The sequence below is a fragment of the Gossypium hirsutum genome, chromosome A10, assembly GCF_007990345.1.
Source record: "Gossypium hirsutum isolate 1008001.06 chromosome A10, Gossypium_hirsutum_v2.1, whole genome shotgun sequence".
NCBI lineage: Eukaryota > Viridiplantae > Streptophyta > Magnoliopsida > Malvales > Malvaceae > Gossypium > Gossypium hirsutum.
This window is the reverse complement of record NC_053433.1, coordinates 69,938,434-69,960,114: the sequence shown is the minus strand read 5'-3', so window position 1 is coordinate 69,960,114 and position 21,681 is coordinate 69,938,434.

Genomic DNA, 21,681 nt, shown 5'->3' with positions numbered 1-21,681 from the left:
TGTGGAATGATTAGAGGCACTGTTGTGCGAATTCCTTAATCAGCATATGAGTGCGAATCGGTCAGTGGGCACTAAGTGTGTGAAGTGGAATCATGTAAGACCTCGTCTGGACGAAGCATGATTTGAGATAGTGTAAGACCATGTCTGGACATGGCATCGGCTCGATATGTGAGCATATGTAAGACCATATCTAGGATATGCATTGTAAGAGCTATATGTGCTTATGAGTATCCGTAATGATTCGAATGATTCAACGGGTATCGTTAACAGTGATTAAATGTGCTAAATGAATTCAATGTTCAGGTATGTGGAAGTTGATTTTCTGTAGAAATAGGTTAAGTGAATAGTGGTATGATGGAGTTATAAAGGATATTTATTGGGATGTTTGAGTATATGTGTACTTTCGGTCAAGTTCAGCTTATACATGAATGAAATGTGGGTTACAAATATGTGGTTGATGATGTGAATTATACATGTTAATATGTGCTTAATATGTGTTTGAAATGCATTTGTGAATTAAATTAAGTGATTATTGCTTATGAAATCAAGAAATGAGATATATGTGCATACTTGTAGAAATGTTATGTATTTGTTTAAGATAAGAAAATGATTTTATAGATCGATGCGAATCATAATGAATTACAATTGCTATCGATGAGCTAATGTTTATATGAATATAATTCAATAAGAGGACGTTATCCTAAACTATGCATCGGTAGAAATTTTCGGGGACGAAATCCTAAAGGGGGGAGAGTGTGACACCCTATTTGACCTAGTCGAAAAGTGGTTTCGGGACCACAAAATCAGTCATAAAAATAATTAGCCGTCATATTTTATGACTATTATATGTGAATACGAATGTGTGAAAGTTTTAAGCTTTGATTTAGTAAATTGCATGTGAATTTAGTCAATAGGACTTATGTGTGACACTTTGAAATGTGATAGGTCAAAACATAAGGATCTATTAGTGCATGAAATAAAAATGGTGGACTTGCATGTCAATTTCCCCCTAATTAGTAGTGGCGGCCATGAGCATGAGAGTGGACAAAATGTTATGGGGTGAAACATGTTGGAAACATTTGTGTTAGTGTGTTATGGGAGAAAGAATATAATAAAAGGTAATGAAATAAATGAAAAAACATGTTTGAGGTGAAAATAACAAGGCCATTTTCTTCTTCTTCTGCGTGACTTGAGAAAGAAATAGAAACTTTGAGCTTAGGGCATTCGGCAAAAGAAGGCTTCAAATAAGGTAAGGTTCATGTTATTTTCTTTGAAAAGTTGTGAATTTTGGTTGGTTTTGAAGCTTGCAACAAGACCCATGTGAAAATTTTTGTGTTCATGAAGCATGTAGCAATCGTCATGACTTAATGGGTATATTTTGTATGTTTGATGATTTGGGAGATAATTGATTCTAGTTGAGTATGAACAAACTAAATGTGCTTGATGGCTCAGATGAGCTTGGAAAGTTGGCCAATGTGTTAAGTCATGAATTAGGGCATAATTTCATTCGGCCATGGAAATTGAGCATGGAAAAAAAATCTGGTGTGGGATATATGAAGCTGAAAATTAGTTTGAAGTGTGGTAATTGTGTTAAAGACGAACATTAAACCTTAAAGCATGATTTAGTTTAACCAAGGGAGAACTTGTATATTTGTAGGAGGGCATGTTTGAACGTGTATTGATAATTGATTTGAAGGTTCGGCTTATGCCTTGATAGTTGGTTTGAAGTATATGATGCCTTGGTATAAATATATGTGCATTCGGTTACCTTCATAACATGCATTTAAAGTGTCCTTTGGATGCAATTGCTTATGCACTTGAGGGGATATGAGTTAATTTTCTTTATGGCAATTTGGATAAGAAGCTAACTAATAATATGCTAAGGTAGTCATGTGGATAATCGGCTTTGTGAATATTATTAAAGGTGTAATTAGTTATATGCATAGGTCATCGGAAAATTTGACCACATAACTAGTATATGTATATAAGGCGACATGGTGATACCTAGGTAAATGTATTTGGGATGGTTTTTATGAAATACCGAATGTGTGCAGATGTATCAAGGTGTTGCCTTATGTATGAGTTTCATTGAGAAGATTTACCTTGTTGTTTTAATGATATAACAAGGTGATTAAAATAGTTTAAATTTTGTTAATTAAGCTCAAGAGCATAGAGGGGCAATTTTGGATAAAGAGAAAGTAAACGAATAGCCGTGGATATCTAGTCGTCGACCACTTCCGAGGTAAGTTTTAAGTGATTAAACTTGAGTAAATTCAATCATAATAGGACATAATGAGTTGATTTAATAAGATATGATGTGGCCATGATATGTCTTAAACTCAAATGGTAAGTTCATATGTGTTTGGACTTGGAAATTTAAGAGCAAATTGTAATAATTTGCTTTAGACAGCAGCAGTAACGTGATTTAGAAAATCACTATAAATTGTTGGTGTGGAATTGTAGGCTAAATAAAATATGTAATCAAAGCTTATTAGTCTAGTTTCTTATAAAAGAGACCGTGGAAGCAAAGAAATTTCCTATAAAGAGATATTTAAAGTTGTGTGGGACAGTGTCAGAATGACTCCGAAATCCCCTGTTCTGTTTTTAGAAAATCATTATATATTGTACAAAAATGGTTATAAGATAAAATTTATATGATTAGACTCCTTAATGAGTCTAGTTTCAAATTAAATCAAATACAACACATTTTGAATTCTGTAAAATGAGAAATTTGATTCGTAGTGAGGAGTGGTCAGATGTGTCAAACAGTGAAACAGGGAAACTTTAAGAAAAATCTGGTATTAATTGGCCAAACCTAAAATTCTAGAAATTTTATGGATGGAAGATATACGAGTCTATATCAGGAAAAATTACGGCAAGTGATTTGGAGTTTTGTAGCTCCGTTTATAAATAATTAGTGATCATTGCTCAGGAAAACAGCTCGTAGTGAATATGTGATTTTGTTGTAAACATGGATAAAGCTTGTTTTAGTTGCTCATAAGCTATTGATTAAACCCATAATTGAATTCTAAATCGTGATATTGTAAGCTTATGAGTATTCGAACATGAAATGATAGTATGGCGTAAAATTAAATTATTCATTGGAAAGTGATGGATGTAGATTCGGCCAAGACCAAGTCTGTACATGATAGTATATGTGGTATGTGAAGTATATTGAATAAATGTGAAAGTGTATATATGTGATAAGGCCGAATGGCCAATGTGATGAATGTGAAAGTGTATATATATGTGATAAGGCCTATGGCCGATGTGATGAATGTGAAGTGTATATATGTGATAAGGCGATGGCCAATGTGATGAATGTGAAAGTGTATATATATGTGATAAGGCCTAATGGCCGATGTGATGAATGTGAAAGTGTATATATATGTGATAAGGCCTAATGGCCGATGTGATGAATGTGAAAGTGTATATATGTGATAAGGCCGAATGGCCAATGTGATGAATGTGAAAGTGTATATATATGTGATAAGGCCTAATGGCCGATGTGATGAATGTGAAAGTGTATATATGTGATAAGGCCTAATAGCCGATGTGATGAATGTGAAAGTGTATATATGTGATAAGGCCTAATGGCCGATGTGATGAATGTGAAAGTGTATATATGTGACAGGGCCGAGTGGCCAACGTGATGGATGTGAAAGTGTATAAATGTGATAAGTCCGAAGGGCAATTGTGTCAGTACTATATCCGGGTTAAAACCCCGCAGGCTTTATGCGAGAATATTATCTTGATTAATGTCCGTAGGCTTCGTGCTCGTACTATATCTGAGCTTTAAAGACCCGACGGCTAAATGCTAGGATTCAAGTAAGACTTTGATATTGAGTATCTGCATTAAGTTACCATCAAATAAGTATTATGTATTCAAGATGTTCAGGTACGTATTACTTACTCATCGGTGGAGTGATTTCGAGGTGAATTATCAGTATCAAAGAGGTAGGTAAATGTGATTAATATTATAACTCCAAATGTGAGAATGATCTAATTGGTAATGGTATGTTTGTATAATAAAGTATGTGATGAAATATTCTTATGTATTAGTGCATATTCTGCCCAAAAGCCTTATGATCTGAGTATGGGTTGGGTTGAGCTAGATGTGCCAGTACAAGGTAAGGATTATGATTTGTAAGCTTACATATATGTGATAAGGAATATGTTGGTTCTTTATGTGCCTATGGTAATTTAGTACTTGTCATGTTGAAATACTTAAAAGTATGGATGTGATTATGAACAAGTGGAAAGGATTATTGAAAGTTGAAATCGATGAAGAATTTGCTTTGGAAATATTTGACCATCTAGGTCATTATTATTCGAAAGTATATATGTGGCAGCCAAGTGTGCGTTTAATGATATTATAGATCGAGCTGAAGCTCTAGATTAACTTCATCGAACAGTTGAAATGAATGACAATAATAGTGATTGAGAACACTTTGTCTTGCTTAAAACTTACTAAGCATTAAATGCTTACTCCGTTCTTTGAATCTCTGTTTTATAGATTTTGGTTCGTCAGCTATCGGACTTGGGATTATTGAAGTCGAAGTCGCCCACACTATCAAGCCCTTTTGGTACACTTTTGGTTGAACTCTGAAAATGGCATGTATAGGACTACCCTTTGTTGTTGGTCATGTACCCTTCGGTTTTGTGTAAATTTGGATAGCCATGCGAAAATGGCTTAAATATACTTTGATCATAGCATTATAATCGTTTGTATGTTGTCCGTCGAGAGGTATGGAAATGTGGTAACGGTTAGCCATGGGAAGGGTTATTCTTGATCACTTTTGGAATATGTATGACAACTCTAGTTGATCCATGGAGGATCATGAAATAGGTAATGTTTACCTTAAAAAAAAACAGATGCTGACAGCAGCAGTGATGTGGATGTGAAAAATCACTAAAAATACTAGGAATGGAATTAAATAGTGAATAAATTATGTAAACGAACCTTGATGAATCTATTTTCACAGGAAAGTAACGAAACGATCATATGGACAGTATGTTAAGAGATATTCAGGTTCTCGTGAGACAGGGCCAGAACGGTTTCTGGATTCCCTGTTCCGACTTTGGAAATTCATTATAAATTAACTAGAGATAATTAGAAGTCATGCCATATATGCATAGATTCCTTTTTGAGTCTAGTTTCTATGGAAACAAACGACATCAGTATTGAAGCCCTGTACAGGGAGATATCCAAGTTGTAATACGCAAAGGTCAGTGTAGTTGATCCCTGTAACAGGGGAGAATTTAACTAATAAACTGTACTAATTGGCCCGACCAAAAATTCTAGAAAAAAATATGTAGATGGACATATGAGTCTAGTTTCAGGGAAAATCACGAAACGGATTTTGAGTTGTGAAACTCAAGATATGATTTTTAAGGTGACAGCGACACAGTTAGCCAGCTGTCTGGAAATTTTTAAAATGGACTGCGATAGTAAGCGAATTTAGTCTGTGAACCCCTCGTGTCCGACTCCGGCAATGGTCTCGGGTACGGGGTGTTACAATTTTATTGGTATCAGAGCTACGGTTTAGTCGATTCTAGGACTACCGTAATACGTTTGGGTCTAGCTATACATGCATTATGTGATTATTTGATAGTGTGGTGATTTCTGACAATTGAAAATGTGTTTATTTATTGTAATGAATTCTAATCCCGATCGAGCTGTAGCAGATGGTATTGAGAGGACTGAGATATGCTTATGATGTGTCAATATTGAGAAGGGTATAACATAAGTAAGTTTTGAGTAATTGAATTTGGTATTTAACTTAAAATGCATGATATACATGTATGATAGATGAATGATGTCCATTGTCCTTATCATAATAAGGTTATTAGAGAAATGAACAAAGGAAGAGATTGGGGATATATGCTTTTGTGTGATTGCTTATTGAGCTGAAAGTTTAGTAAAAGAAGCATACATGTATTAGATTTGAATGATATTTACGACTTAAAGTCAAGAATCATGTTATATGTTTACATGTGAATGAATTGATTAAATTGTAAATGTGATTTGTGCCATGTGAAACATGATAACATGTGAATAAATATGTATGAGACTCAGTGATGTGAATCCGAGTTTAAAGACCCGCTGACTATATGAAGAGATTATGTCCGAGTAAAGACCCGATGGCTATGTACAGAGATTATGTCCGGGTAAAGACCCGATGGCTATGTACAGAGATTATGTCCGGATTAAAATTCGCTGGCTTTGTGTGGAGATTTCATCCGAGCTAAAGGTCTCGACGATGATCCGGGCTAAGTCCCGAAGAGCATTCATGCTAGTGATGTATCCGGGCTAAGTTCCGAAGAGCATTCGTGCTAGTGATGTATCCGGGCTAAGTTCCGAAGAGCATTCGTGCTAGTGATGTATCCGGGCTAAGTTCCGAAGAGCATTCGTGCTAGTGATGTATCCGGGCTAAGTCCGAAGAGCATTCATGCTAGTGATGTATCCGGGCTAAGTTCCGAAGAGCATTCGTGCTAGTGATATATCCGTGCTAAACCCCGAAGAGCATTCGTGCTGGAGTTATATCCGGGCTAGGTCCCGAAGAGCAATCATGCTGGTGACGTGTATTCGGGCCTTCATGCCTAGTAGGCTTCGTGCCGGTAATTTGAGCAAAGTTTAAGTATTCATTACTATACGAATTCAATTTTAAATGAGATGATATGTTTAAAAGTGTACATACATGATGTTTATAGAATTGGTTAAGTCATTTCAATGTGTAATAACGAATGAATAAGAGCACTATGTGTGTGAATGATTAGAGGCACTGTGTGTGTGCGAATTCCTTTAATCGAGCACTATGAGTGCGAGATCGGTCAGTGGGCACTAAGTGTGTGAAGTGGAATTCATGTAAGACCTCGTCTGGGACGAAGGCATTGATTTGAGATAGTGTGTAAGACCATGTCTGGGACATGGCATCGGCTCGATATGTGAGCATATGTAAGACCATATCTAGGATATGGCATTGTAAGAGCTATATGTGCTTAATGAGTATCCGTAATGATTTCGAATGATTCAACGGGTATCGTTAACAGTGATTAAATGTGCTAAATGAATTCAATGTTCAGGTATGTGGAAGTTGATTTTCTGTTAGAAATAGGTTAAGTTGAATAGTGAGATATGATGGAGTTATAAAGGATATTTATTGGGATGTTTGAGTATATGTGTACTTTCGGTCAAGTTACAGCTTATACATGAATGAAATGTGGGTTACAAATATGTGGGTTGATGATGTGAATTATACATGTTAATATGTGCTTAATATGTGTTTGAAATGCATTTGTGAATTAAATTAAGTGATTATTGCTTATGAAATCAAGAAAATGAGATATATGTGCATACTTGTAGAAATGTTTATGTATTTGTTTTAAGATAAGAAAATGATTTTATAGATCGATGCGAAATCAATAATGAATTACAATTGCTATCGATGAGCTAATGTTTATATGAATATAATTCAATAAGAGGACGTTATCCTAAACTATGCATCGGTAGAAATTTTCGGGGACGAAAATCCCTAAAGGGGGGAGAGTTGTGACACCCCTAATTTGACCCTAGTCGAAAAGTGGTTTCGGGACCACAAAATCGAGTCATAAAAATAATTAGCCGTCATATTTTATGACTATTATATGTGAATACGAATGTGTGAAAGTTTTAAGCTTTGATTTAGTAAATTGCATGTGAATTTAGTCAATAGGACTTATGTGTGACACTTTTGAAATGTGATAGGTCAAAACATAAGGATCTATTAGTGCATGAAATAAAAAGGGTGGACTTGCATGTCAATTTCCCCCCTAATTAGTAGTGGCCGGCCATGAGCATGAGAGTGGACAAAATGTTATGGGGTGAAACATGTTGGAAACATGTTGTGTTAGTGTGTTATGGGAGAAAGAATATAATAAAAGTTAATGAAATAAATGAAAAAACATGTTTGAGGTGAAAATAACAAGGCCATTTTCTTCTTCTTCTTGCCGTGAGTTGAGAAAGAAAATAGAAACCTTTGAGCTTAGGGCATTCGGCAAAAGAAGGCTTCAAATAAGGTAAGGTTCATGTTATTTTCTTTGAAAAGTTGTGAATTTTGGTTGGTTTTGAAGCTTGCAACAAGACCCATGTGAAAATTTTTGTGTTCATGAAGCATGTAGCAATCGGTCATGAGCTTAATGGGGTATATTTTGTATGTTTGATGATTTTGGGAGGATAATTGATTCTAGTTGAGTATGAACAAACTAAATGTGCTTGATGGCTCAGATGAGCTTGGAAAGTTGGCCAATGTTGTTTAAGTTCATGAATTAGGGCATAATTTCATTCGGCCATGGAAATTGAGCATGGAAAAAAAATCTGATGTGGGATATATGAAGCTGAAAATTTAGTTTGAAGTGTGGTAATTGTGTTAAAGATGAACATTAAACCTTAAAGCATGATTTAGTTTAACCAAGGGAGAACTTGTATATTTGTAGGAGGGCATGTTTGAACGTGTGTTGATAATTGATTTTGAAGGTTCGGCTTTATGCCTTGATAGTTGGTTTGAAGTATATGATGCCTTGGTATAAATATATGTGCATTCGGTTACCTTCATAACATGCATTTAAAGTGTCCTTTGGATGCAATTGCTTATGCACTTGAGGGGATATGAGTTAATTTTCTTTATGGCAAATTTGGATAAGAAGCTAACTAATAATATGCTAAGGTAGTCATGTGGATAATCGGCTTTGTGAATATTATTAAAGGTGTAATTAGTTATATGCATAGGTCATCGGAAAATTGACCACATAACTAGTATATGTATATAAGGCGACATGGTGATACCTAGGTAAATGTATTTGGGATGGTTTTTATGAAATACCGAATGTGTGCAGATGTATCAAGGTGTTGCCTTATGTATGAGTTTCATTGAGAAGATTTACCTTGTTGTTTTTAATGATATAACAAGGTGATTAAAATAGTTTAAATTTTGTTAATTAAGCTCAAGAGCATAGAGGGGCAATTTTGGATAAAGAGAAAGTAAACGAATAGCCGTGGATATCTAGTCGTCGACCACTTCCAAGGTAAGTTTTAAGTGATTAAACATTGAGTAAATTCAATCATAATAGGACATAATGAGTTGATTTAATAAGATATGATGTGGCCATGATATGTCTTAAACTCAAATGGTAAGTTCATATGTGTTTGGACTTGGAAATTTAAGAGCAAATTGTAATAATTTGCTTTAGACAGCAGCAGTAACGTGATTTTAGAAAATCACTATAAATTGTTGGTGTGGAATTGTAGGCTAAATAAAATATGTAATCAAAGCTTATTTAGTCTAGTTTCTTATAAAAGAGACCGTGGAAGCAAAGAAATTTCCTATAAAGAGATATTTAAAGTTGTGTGGGACAGTGTCAGAATGACTCCGAAATCCCCTGTTCTGTTTTTAGAAATCATTATAAATTGTACAAAAATGGTTATAAGATAAAATTTATATGATTAGACTCCTTAATGAGTCTAGTTTCAAATTAAATCAAATACAACACATTTTGAATTCTGTAAAATGAGAAATTTGATTCGTAGTGAGGAGTGGTCAGATTAGTCAAACAGTGAAACAGGGGAAACTTTAAGAAAAATCTGGTATTGATTGGCCAAACCTAAAATTCTGGAAATTTTATGGATGGAAGATATACGAGTCTATATTCAGGAAAAATTAACGGCAAGTGATTTGGAGTTTTGTAGCTCCGTTTATAAATAATTTAGTGACCATTGCTCAGGAAAACAGCTCGTAGTGAATATGTGATTTTGTTGTAAACATGGATAAAGCTTGTTTTAGTTGCTCATAAGCTATTGATTAAACCCATAATTGAATTCTAAATTGTGATATTGTAAGCTTATGAGTATTCGAACATGAAATGATAGTATGGCGTAAAATTAAATTATTCATTGGAAAGTGATGGATGTAGATTCGGCCAAGACCAAGTCTGTACATGATAGTATATGTGGTATGTGAAGTATATTTGAATAAATGTGAAAGTGTATATATGTGATAAGGCCGAATGGCCAATGTGATGAATGTGAAAGTGCATATATGTGATAAGGCCGAATGGCCAATGTGATGAATGTGAAAGTGTATATATATGTGATAAGGCCTAATGGCCGATGTGATGAATGTGAAAGTGTATATATATGTGATAAGGCCTAATGGCCGATGTGATGAATGTGAAAGTGTATATATGTGATAAGGCCGAATGGCCAATGTGATGAATGTGAAAGTGTATATATATTTGATAAGGCCTAATGGCCGATGTGATGAATGTGAAAGTGTATATATGTGATAAGGCCTAATAGCCGATGTGATGAATGTGAAAGTGTATATATGTGATAAGGCCTAATGGCCGATGTGATGAATGTGAAAGTGTATATATGTGACAGGGCCGAGTGGCCAACGTGATGGATGTGAAAGTGTATAAATGTGATAAGTCCCGAAGGGCAATTGTGTCAGTACTATATCCGGGTTAAAACCCCGCAGGCTTTATGCGAGAATATTATCCTGATCAATGTCCGTAGGCTTCGTGCTCGTACTATATCTGAGCTTTAAAGACCCGACGGCTAAATGCTAGGATTCAAGTAAGACTTTGATATTGAGTATCTGCATTAAGTTACCATCAAATAAGTATTATGTATTCAAGATGTTCAGGTACGTATTACTTACTCATCGGTGGAGTGATTTCGAGGTGAATTATCAGTATCAAAGAGGTAGGTAAATGTGATTAATATTATAACTCCAAATGTGAGAATGATCTAATTGGTAATGGTATGTTTGTATAATAAAGTATGTGATGAAATATTCTTATGTATTAGTGCATATTCTGCCCAAAAGCCTTATGATCTGAGTATGGGTTGGGTTGAGCTAAATGTGCCAGTACAAGGTAAGGATTATGATTTGTAAGCTTACATATATGTGATAAGGAATATGTTGGTTCTTTATGTGCCTATGGTAATTTAGTACTTGTCATGTTGAAATACTTAAAAGTATGGATGTGATTATGAACAAGTGGAAAGGATTATTGAAAGTTGAAAATCGATGAAGAATGTGCTTTGGAAATATTTGACCATCTAGGTCATTATTATTCGAAAGTATATATGTGGCAGCCAAGTGTTGCGTTTAATGATATTATAGATCGAGCTAAAGCTCTAGATTAACTTCATCGAACAGTTGAAATGAATGACCAATAATAGTGATTGAGAACACTTTGTCTTGCTTAAAACTTACTAAGCATTAAATGCTTACTCCGTTCTTTGAATCTCTGTTTTATAGATTTTGGTTCGTCAGCTATCGGACTCGGGATTATTGAAGTCGAAGTCGCCCACACTATCAAAGCCCTTTTGTACACTTTTTGTTGAACTCTGAAAATGGCATGTATAGGACTACCCTTTTGTTGTTGGTCATGTACCCTTCGGTTTTGTGTAAATTTGGATAGCCATGCGAAAATGGCTTAAATATACTTTGATCATAGCATTATAATCGTTTTGTATGTTGTCCGTCGAGAGGTATGGAAATGTTGGTAACGGCTAGCCATGGGAAGGGTTATTCTTGATCACTTTTGGAATATGTATGACAAACTCTAGTTGATCCATGGAGGATCATGAAATAGGTAATGTTTACCTTAAAAAAAAACAGATGCTGACAGCAGCAGTGATGTGGATGTGAAAAATCACTAAAAATAGTAGGAATGGAATTAAATGGTGAATAAATTATGTAAACGAACCTTGATGAATCTATTTTCATAGGAAAGTAACGAAACGATCATATGGACAGTATGTTAAGAGATATTCAGGTTCTCGTGAGACAGGGCCAGAACGGTTTCTAGATTCCCTGTTCCGACTTTGGAAATTCATTATAAATTAACCAGAGATAATTAGAAGTCATGCCATATATGCATAGATTCCTTTTTTAGTCTAGTTTCTATGGAAACAAACGACATCAGTATTGAAGCCCTGTACAGGGAGATATCCAAGTTGTAATACGCAAAGGTCAGTGTAGTCGATCCCTGTAACAGGGAAGATTTTAACTAATAAACTGTACTAATTGGCCTGACCAAAAATTCTAGAAAAAAATATGTAGATGGACATATGAGTTTAGTTTCAGGGAAAAATCACGAAACGGATTTTCGAGTTGTGAAACTCAAGATATGATTTTTAAGGTGACAGCGACACAGTTAGCCAGCTGTCTGGAAATTTTTAAAATGGACTGCGATAGTAAGCAAATTTAGTCTGTGAACCCCTCGTGTCCGACTCCGGCAACGGTCTCGGGTACGGGGTGTTACAAGATAGCTCAAAATTCACAGATAAAGTGAATTCAGAACCAATAGTGGAGCAATCTACAATTGAGAAGAGCAAACAAAAAATGAAGTAGGATCAGGTCATGTTGCCAATAAGAAAGCCATGGAAAAACAAACTTAACAAGTTGAAGGAAGGCCACCACCACCACCTTTTCCTCTATGATTTCGGAAGTCAGAGAAAGATTTTCAATTCAAAAAATTCTTAGATGTCCTGAAGCAACTTCATATCAACATACCACTAGTGCAAGAATTGTAGCAAATGCCCAATTACTTAAAGTTCATGACAGACATATTGTCAAAGAAGCACAGACTAGGGGAATTTGAAACTATTGCTCTCACTAAAGGGTGTAAAACAATGTTGATGAACAAATTACCACCGAAATTGAAGGACCCAAGGAGTTTTAGTATTCCTTGCTCAATTGGAAATCATTATGTAGGAAAGGCATTATGTGATTTAGGTGCAATCATAAATTTAATGTCTATGTCTATTTTTAGGAAATTAGGAATTGGGAAGGCAGACCTACATCTGTAACATCCCAAAAATCATGGGTTAGTATACTCTGGTTTATTTTGAAATTTTTTCCATAAACCCTAGTACGTGACATGTCTTGTTTATAAAATAAATATTGTAAAAAATTGAAAGAATGAGGAAAAATCCTAATGGTTGAAAGAAATATGAGAAATCAATGAAATTAAATGAGATCCCAAGTTCGAATCCTTTCCCTTGCGAAATAATTAAATTTTACAAAATCCTTTATTTTTTTAATATGTGTGACATCCATACCCTTGAACCCTAAGTATAAATACAAATTTCTATTGTAATTTTCAAACTTTAATTCAATTTTACCCTACCCTAGCCATTCACCCTCTTCCTCTCATATTTTCTCTTTAATTTTCTTTCTTTCTCTCATTGTTGTCGTCGCCTACACCTATCATTTTACCATTTCTTTCTTCTTCTTTTGTATCAAGATTGTACACCATATTCTTTAATCTATTGATTCCATTTATCCTCATCTAAATCAGCCCCAAATCTAAAATCTTGAGCCCCAAGATCGTTCCTGAACATTGCCAAGAAAGTGTCATTGTCGTTTCTCTCAACTAGCTTGGGTAAGATCTCTTTTCTCTTAAATTCCTTAACTAATATTGTTAATTAAAAACAAAAATTTATAGATATATAATTTGAGGGACTTTAAATGATTTCAAATGTATTTTTTTATATTTTAATGAGATCTCAAAACATTTTAAAATTCAGCTCCAATTTTTGCCACCATGGGTGGTGGTGTGTGCGCCTATGAGTTATTTTGTTTGTTGTGTCTTGCCCATATTTTTCCAGCATTAAATTATGTTCTTGAACCCTTATAATCAGCCTTTAATCACATGTTAATTAGGTAGAGACGTTCTTGATCAATTAGCTAATTGAATTCCACAAATCCTGATGCGTAAGTACAATTAAGGATAACTAGTTTGTTATTTAGACATAGTTGTTAGGTAAAGGTTTTAAATTGATTAAATGAAAGAATTTAATAATTAATTAGATAAATATTTTCCAGTATATTATTGAATTAGGTTCTGACCCAAATACCCCAAATCATCCGTAAAGGCAAAGAACAATTGTACGTAAAGTTCGCATCGATACAATGTAAGGAATCTAACTAGTTTGGATTCATAAAATAGTTCTAATTTCAACGATTGGTTTGAAATCATAAGTGGGTGTTTGGGGGATGGTTTAATGTTAAATTAATTGAATTTATACTTAATTTTGGTTTAGGTTTGTTTAAGGAATTATTAAGGAAAATTGGAAGATTCGCTAGTGTGCTGCGAGGAAGCGAAAAATAAGGGTGGGTCCTAAACTCATAAAATTATTTGAAAATATTAAATATCATGATATATTTGATAAATTATCTTACTTATTGGATTGGCTTAATGGCCAAATTATTGATTTTGTGAGTGGTTGAACTAGGTATGTTTCGAGTTTCGTAACTCGAGTTATGATTTATTCAGTGAACATGACGCAGGAGAGACAGCTTGACCAAATTGGAGTAAATAGTGAAATTAAAAATAGATATACTTAAGTTATTTTGTAAACATATTAGATTCCTTAATTATTATTTATATACTTACTTACTAAGCTATAAGCTTACTTTTTTTTCTCTCGTCTGTCTTATAGTGTCATCCAGCAAGCACAGGAGTTAGAGATCGTTGAAGATCTGCCCGCACTATCAGTACTTTTGGTATTAGAACTAAACATTTTGAATTATGGCATGTATAGTAGGCTTAGTTATTTTATTACATGTCATAATTGCCTAGGTATAAACTTTTTGTTACAGTATTTGTCAAATTATTTTGTACAAAGCCATTGAAATTGGCTAATATTGTTAAAGGCATATGTTATAATAATTCATGATCTAATTGGATGCCATATTTTTGTCTCGTTTTTATTTAATGGTATGTATTATGATCCGGTAATACATCATACCTTGTTCCGGTGTCGAATACGGGTAAGGGGTGTTACACCACTTCTATTCGGGGACCATCACAAGCTGTAGCAAACCTGAAGGCACTTGCTGTTCAGCTTTAACTTGCTGACATTCTAGGCATTTCGACACAAATTCAAAAATATCTATTTTCATGTCGTTCCACCAGTACATTTTCTTCAAATCGTTGTACATCTTGGTACTTCCCGGGTGAATTGACAAACGACTGTTATGTGCTTCTTGCAAACTTTTTCGAATGAGTTCATTGTTTTTGGGTACACAAACCCTATCTCTAAACATCAAAAATCCATCAAAACCAATCCGAAAATCTAATTCAATACCTGACTCACATTGAGTTCTTTTAGCTTGCAAGTCATCATCACTAGTTTGAGCATCATAGATTTCATGAAGGAATGTCGGCCTAGCCTCTAGCTCAGCTAAGACTGAACCATCATCAAGCAATGCCAAATGAGTATCCCTGGCCCTTAATGCAAACAAGGATTTTCTGCTTAACGCGTCAGCGACCACATTCGCCTTTCCCGGGTGATAGTCAATGATCAGTTTGTAATCCTTGATTAACTCTAGCCACCTCTGCTGCCTCAAATTTAATTCCTTTTGAGTAATCAAATACTTCAAACTTTTGTGGTCAGTGAATATGCGGCAAGTCTCACCATATAAATAATGCCTCCAAATTTTCAAAGCAAAAACGATGGCGGCAAGTTCTAGGTCGTGTGTAGGATAGTTCTTCTCATATGGCTTCAACTGTCGTGAAACATAGGCTATTACCTTGCCATCTTGCATAAGTACACAACCCAGTCCATTTAAGGATGCATCATTGTAGACCACAAATTCTTTTCCTGGTTCAGGTAGCACTAAAACAGGAGCTTTAGTTAATAGTGCCTTTAACTTCTCAAAACTTTGCTGACACTTCTCTGTCCATTCAAACTTAACGTCTTTATATAGTAACTTCGTCATTGGAGTCGCTATCATAGAAAATCATTTCACAAACTGTAACACCCCTAACCCGTATCCCAAGTCGGAACAGGGTTTGAGGCATTACCGTACTTACGTCATAACATTTAAACACATTCGAATCATACATTTTGCATATAATTTAGAACCTTTATCATTCAGAATCATATTGTCCCTTACTAGGCTCATCACAGCCTTAAAACATCCTCGGAAGAGGTTCGGGACTAAACAGATGACATTTGAAACCTTTTGGAGACTTAGAAAATTTTCATCTCTGTAGGGGTCACACGCCCGTGTACCCCGGCTGTATGCCTCACACGGGCACCAGACACACCCATGTGATCTAGCCATGCTAAAACAGAGTATACATACTGACATTCACCCACGGCCAACAGACACGCCCGTGTGCTATGGCTATGTGATACTTAGCTAGCTACTGACTAATGCCCACGGCCATATGACACGCCCATATGTCTTAACCATGCGGTCTTAGGAGGTTACTGCTTTTCATACACAACCACAAGGCACGCCCGTGTGCCCTGACCATGTGGCACAATGCAGGCTTGGTTTAAGCCAAAATTGCCCCCCCTTTTTGGGTCATTCCTACAAGCAACATAAAACAACATTTATACCAAAATTTTCAGCCAATTCAATGCTCAAAACATGCTTTATTATAACTAAATCATCATCATTCAATAACTTATTCAAATCCATACCAAAACTAAGCACAAACATATCATTTGCTAGCCAACTCTCATGGTATAAGATATATACAGATCAAAACTTAAATACATAAACATTCTAGTCTATACATGCCATATACCAAGCCCCAAAGTGTAAAAAATACTGAAAATCAATAGCAGGATACTGTGATGCGATCTCTGTTGACTTCCAACCCAAGCAAACTTCCGAAACACTACAAAACATAGAAAAATAACACAAAGTAAGCTTCACAGCTTACTAAGTTTGTAATTCAAAGAAATAAAGCTTATAACTTCAATTTATAAGCATAAACCATTTAATTCAATCCAACATGTCTTGGCTTTAGCCCAAAACAACATTAGCTTTTAAATTTTTATTATCACATGAACTAGAAAATTATCATAAAGCATTACGACCTGAGTTTACATTACTTATGTGTATTCAAATATAAAGAACATAGCTAAATATCTTTAAATCATCCAAAAACTTATTCTTTTCCATGCTTTCAATAGAAATTCAAATCTAAGAATTTTCCAATCTTTACCCTTTTCTCATAACCATTAAGCCATAATTTAATGAGTAAAAATAGAGCATATCTCAACTCATTTTGACCCAAAAACCTAACATGTGATCATCAACCAAATTTATTATTCAATCATTATTCATTCCACAATGATCATGAACTCACCATTTTCATAGATTCAATACTCAATTGAATTTTTGTACATACCTGTACCATATTGTACCAATTTTCGTACATACCTGTACCATATTGTACCAATTTCCGTAGATACCTGTATCATCTCGTACCAATCTCATACTCAATCACATATTTCATTTACCCGTTGAATATTCAATGTATCGCACACTAGATGCCATACCCGATACCTTGCACACTAAGTGTCGTTCTGGATGTTTCGCACACTAAGTGCCATTCTGGATGTATTGCACACTAAGTGCCATCCCCGATACTTCGCACGTTAAGTGCCACATATAATTATTCGATGTATTACTTAACATAGTAATAGTCATGAATATATCATTTGTACAATTTCAACACATTAAATATTCAAATATAATAATACTTAATGCATACGAACTTACCTCAATCGTCAAAACGTTGAACTGGATCGATTAGTCTGAAACTTTTTTTTCCCTCGATATAGACTCGTACGAGGCTTAACTTGATCTAATCAATCAAATTCAGCTATTTCAATTCATATTCTATTCATTTTAACTCAATTTCATATGTTGGTAAAATTACTATTTTACCCCTAAAATTTTACACTTTTACAATTTAGTCCTTATCACATAAAATCACAATTTCATGAAATTAAACACGAACCCAAGCTAGCCAAATTTTCAATATATTAGTATCAGCCCATATTTTCAATTTATTACACATAGTAACTACTAAATTTCCACATTTCACAATTTAATCCAAAATTGACATTTTTACCAAAATTTACTTTACAACACTTGTATATTTAAGAACAATGATTTATTTTCCCGCATCAACTAACAGAATACTCATGCATTCAACAATGGCAACATTCAAATACTTTAGCAGTTTTGAAATTAGAGATACGGGCTAGCTAGAACACAAAGCAACAATCTCAAAAAAGTAAAAATTATTAAAAACAGGAATCAAAAACCATACCATGCAATCCAATTTCCATGGCCAAATGTAAAAGCTTTCATGGCTGCCATTCTTTCTTAATTTTCAGTTGCCAAAATGATAGTGGAAGATGATACATAATTTGTTTTATTCATTTTAACATTAATTTCCAATTTACTATTTTAACCTTTTAATTTAAAACAAATTTCAACAATACCAACTCCCATAAATGTCCACTAACACTTAAATGGTATAATTACAACATAAGTGCCTCCACTTTAATCAATCATAGCTATTAGACACCTTAACTAATAGGATACAAGTTTTATGCTTTACGCGATTTAGTCCTTTTTGCTTAATTAACTATTGAAACGATAAAATTTTTCAACGAAACTTTAATACCATCTTATTGCCACTCCTTAAATATTTATAAAAATATTTACGACCTAGTTTATAGAAACGAGGTCCCCAATACCTCATTTTCTAATCCCATTTAACCTTAGGGTCATACCACTTGAACTTAATAAACCGTTTATAAAACAAAAAAAATCACAATATCAAAAACATTTTTAAAATCACAATTAACTCGTAAATATTAAATATAATATTTACAAACCTACTCGTCAGATTTGGTGGCTCCGAAACCACTGTTTCGATTAACCCTAAAAATGGGATGTTACATAAACCTCCGATAGTAACCGGCTAAGCCCCAAAAGCTCTTAACCTCGGTTACATTCTTTGGTGGTTTCCATTTGACGATAGCAGAAATCTTACTTGGGTTGACTCGGATGCCTTCACCCGAAACAATATGACCCAAAAATCCAACTTCCTGAAGCCAAAACTCACTCTTGCTAAACTTAGCATACAGGTGATTTTCCCACAAAGTCTGCAACACAATTCTCAAGTGCTTTGCATGTTCTGGCTCATCTTTGGAATAAATCAAGATGTCGTCAATGAACACAACGACAAACTTATCCAAATATGGCCAGAAGATCCAATTCATTAGATCCATGAATACGACCGGTGCATTCGTTAACCCAAACAGCATGAAGAGAAATTCATAATAACTGTACCTCGTTCTGAAAGTTGTCTTAGGTACATCTGATTCTTTAACTCGCAGCTGATAATTGCCAAACATCAAGTCTATCTTAGAGAACACGGTGGCTCCTCTCAACTGATCGAATAAATGATCAATCCTTGGTAAAGGATACTTATTCTTGATAGTTACCTTGTTCAGTTGGCAGTAATCTATGCATAACCTAATCGAACGATCTTTCTTCCTTACAAATAGAATGGGAGCACCCCAAGGTGAAAAGCTCGGCCTTACAAAATGTTTATTTGTCAGCTCTTGCAACTGTGTTTTCAACTCACTCAGTTCATTTGGTGCAATCCTATATGGAGCAATTGAAATAGGAGTTGTCCCTGGCACCAGCTCAATACCAAATTCTATTTCCCTCTCAGGAGGTAATCCGGGTAATTCTTATGGAAATACATCTGGGTACTCATATACTATAGGCACAAACTCAATCTTCAACTCTGTTTCCTTAATGTTCAATACAAATGCAAGATAGGTTTCATACCCTTTTCTCATATATCTCTGAGCAACCATTGCCGTGATCACAACCGACGGCAAACCCAACTCTCTTGAATCGACCCGTAGAATCTCACCATCCAGGCATTTCGATTTAATATACTTATGTAACACCCCGAACCCGAGACCGTCACCGGAGTCGAACACGAGGTGTTAACAGACTTTAAAAAAATTTCCAGACACTGCCAATCTGCATAATAGTCACTTTAAAAATCATATCTTGAGTTCAGAAACTCGGAATCCAGTTCCGTAAATTTTCCCTGCAACTAGACTCGTATTTCCATCTACATATTTTTTTCTAGAATTTTTGGTCGGGCCAATTAGTACAGTTTATTAGTCAAAGTCTCCCATGTTACAGGGATCGACTACCCTGACCTTTGCGCATTACGACTTGGATATCTCCTTCTACAGGGCTCCAATACTGATGCCGTTTGTTTCTATAGAAACTAGACTCAGAGAGGAATCTATACATATATGGCTTGACTCCTAATTGTCTTTGGTTAATTTGAAATAAATTTCCAAAGTCGGAACAGGAAATCCAGAAACCGTTCTGGCCCTGTCTCACGAGAACCTGAATATCTCTTAACATACTATCTGTATGATTGTTTCGTTACTTTCCTATGAAAATAGATTCATCAAGGTTCGTTTACATAATTTATTCACTATTTAATTTCATTCCTACTATTTTTAGTGATTTTCCAAATCTACATCACTGCTGCTGTCAGCATCTGCCTTTAAGGTAGACTTTACCTATTTCATGGTTTCCATGATTCAACTAGCCCTTTTTGCATAAATAGCACAATTTATGAAAGTGATTAACCATTCCCATGGCCAATCCTTGTCAAGCATATCCACACCAAATGATTATAACATTATACTCAAACACATATAAGCCATTTTCGCATGGCTATCCAAAATTATACAAGTCCAAAGGGTCCACGACCCACAACAAACGGGTAGTCCTATACATGCCATTTCGAAGTTCAACCAAAATTGTACCAAAAGGGGGGGCTTTGATAGCGTGGGCGACTTTGACTTCAAGATCCCGAGTCCGATAGCTGGAGAACCAAATCTATAAAACAGAGGAGCAATGAAACGGAGTAAGCAATTTATGCTTAGTAAGTTTTGAGCAAGGAATTCCAGCACAACAAAAGTATAGCATTCATATAGTTAAACGGATAATTTCATATGCACAAATTTTCGATATCATACTTGCTTCACATTACCAACCCTTATGTACATACACAAAAGATCAACTTAGCCAAAGGCCGGTAGCTCGTTTATCAACTGAGCGAATACTTATTTGTAAGGGCTCAACTAAATTCAAGCACATACGAAACATATCTCAATGTTGGGATGTTTCTAGAGCATTAACTGAAATTTTTACAGCAAGATCATTCATTCCCAAATCACGTACCTTCGGAATTTAACCGGATATAGCTCCTCGTTCAAATGCCTTCGGGACATAGCCCGGTTATAGTAACTCGCACAAATGCCTTCGGGACTTAACCCGGATTTAGTAACTCGCACAAATGCCTTCGGGACTTAACCCGGATTTAGTAACTCGCACCAATGCCTTCGGGCTTAGCCCGGAATTAGTATCTCGCACAAATGCCTTCGGATCTTAGTCCGGATATGGTCACTTAGCACAAAGCCTTCGGGACTTAGCCCGGACATCATTCAAATAACCATGCACATTTAACAATAAATCATGGCACATTCGTATTTCATTTTTGTTAGCAAAACTCAAACACAAGACACTTATCATTCTTGTAATTTTGGCTCAATAGCCACACACAAAGAGCATGATTTTGATTTGCTTAAAACATGATCTAATCAAATCTTAATTTAAGCTCTCTTACTCAAGAACTTACCTCGGATGTTGTCGAACGATTCCGATGGCTATTCGACCACTTTTTCCTTCCCTTTATCGGATTTAGTTCCCCTTTGCTCTTGAGCTTAATTAAACAAATAAATTGATTTAATCATTTGAGCAT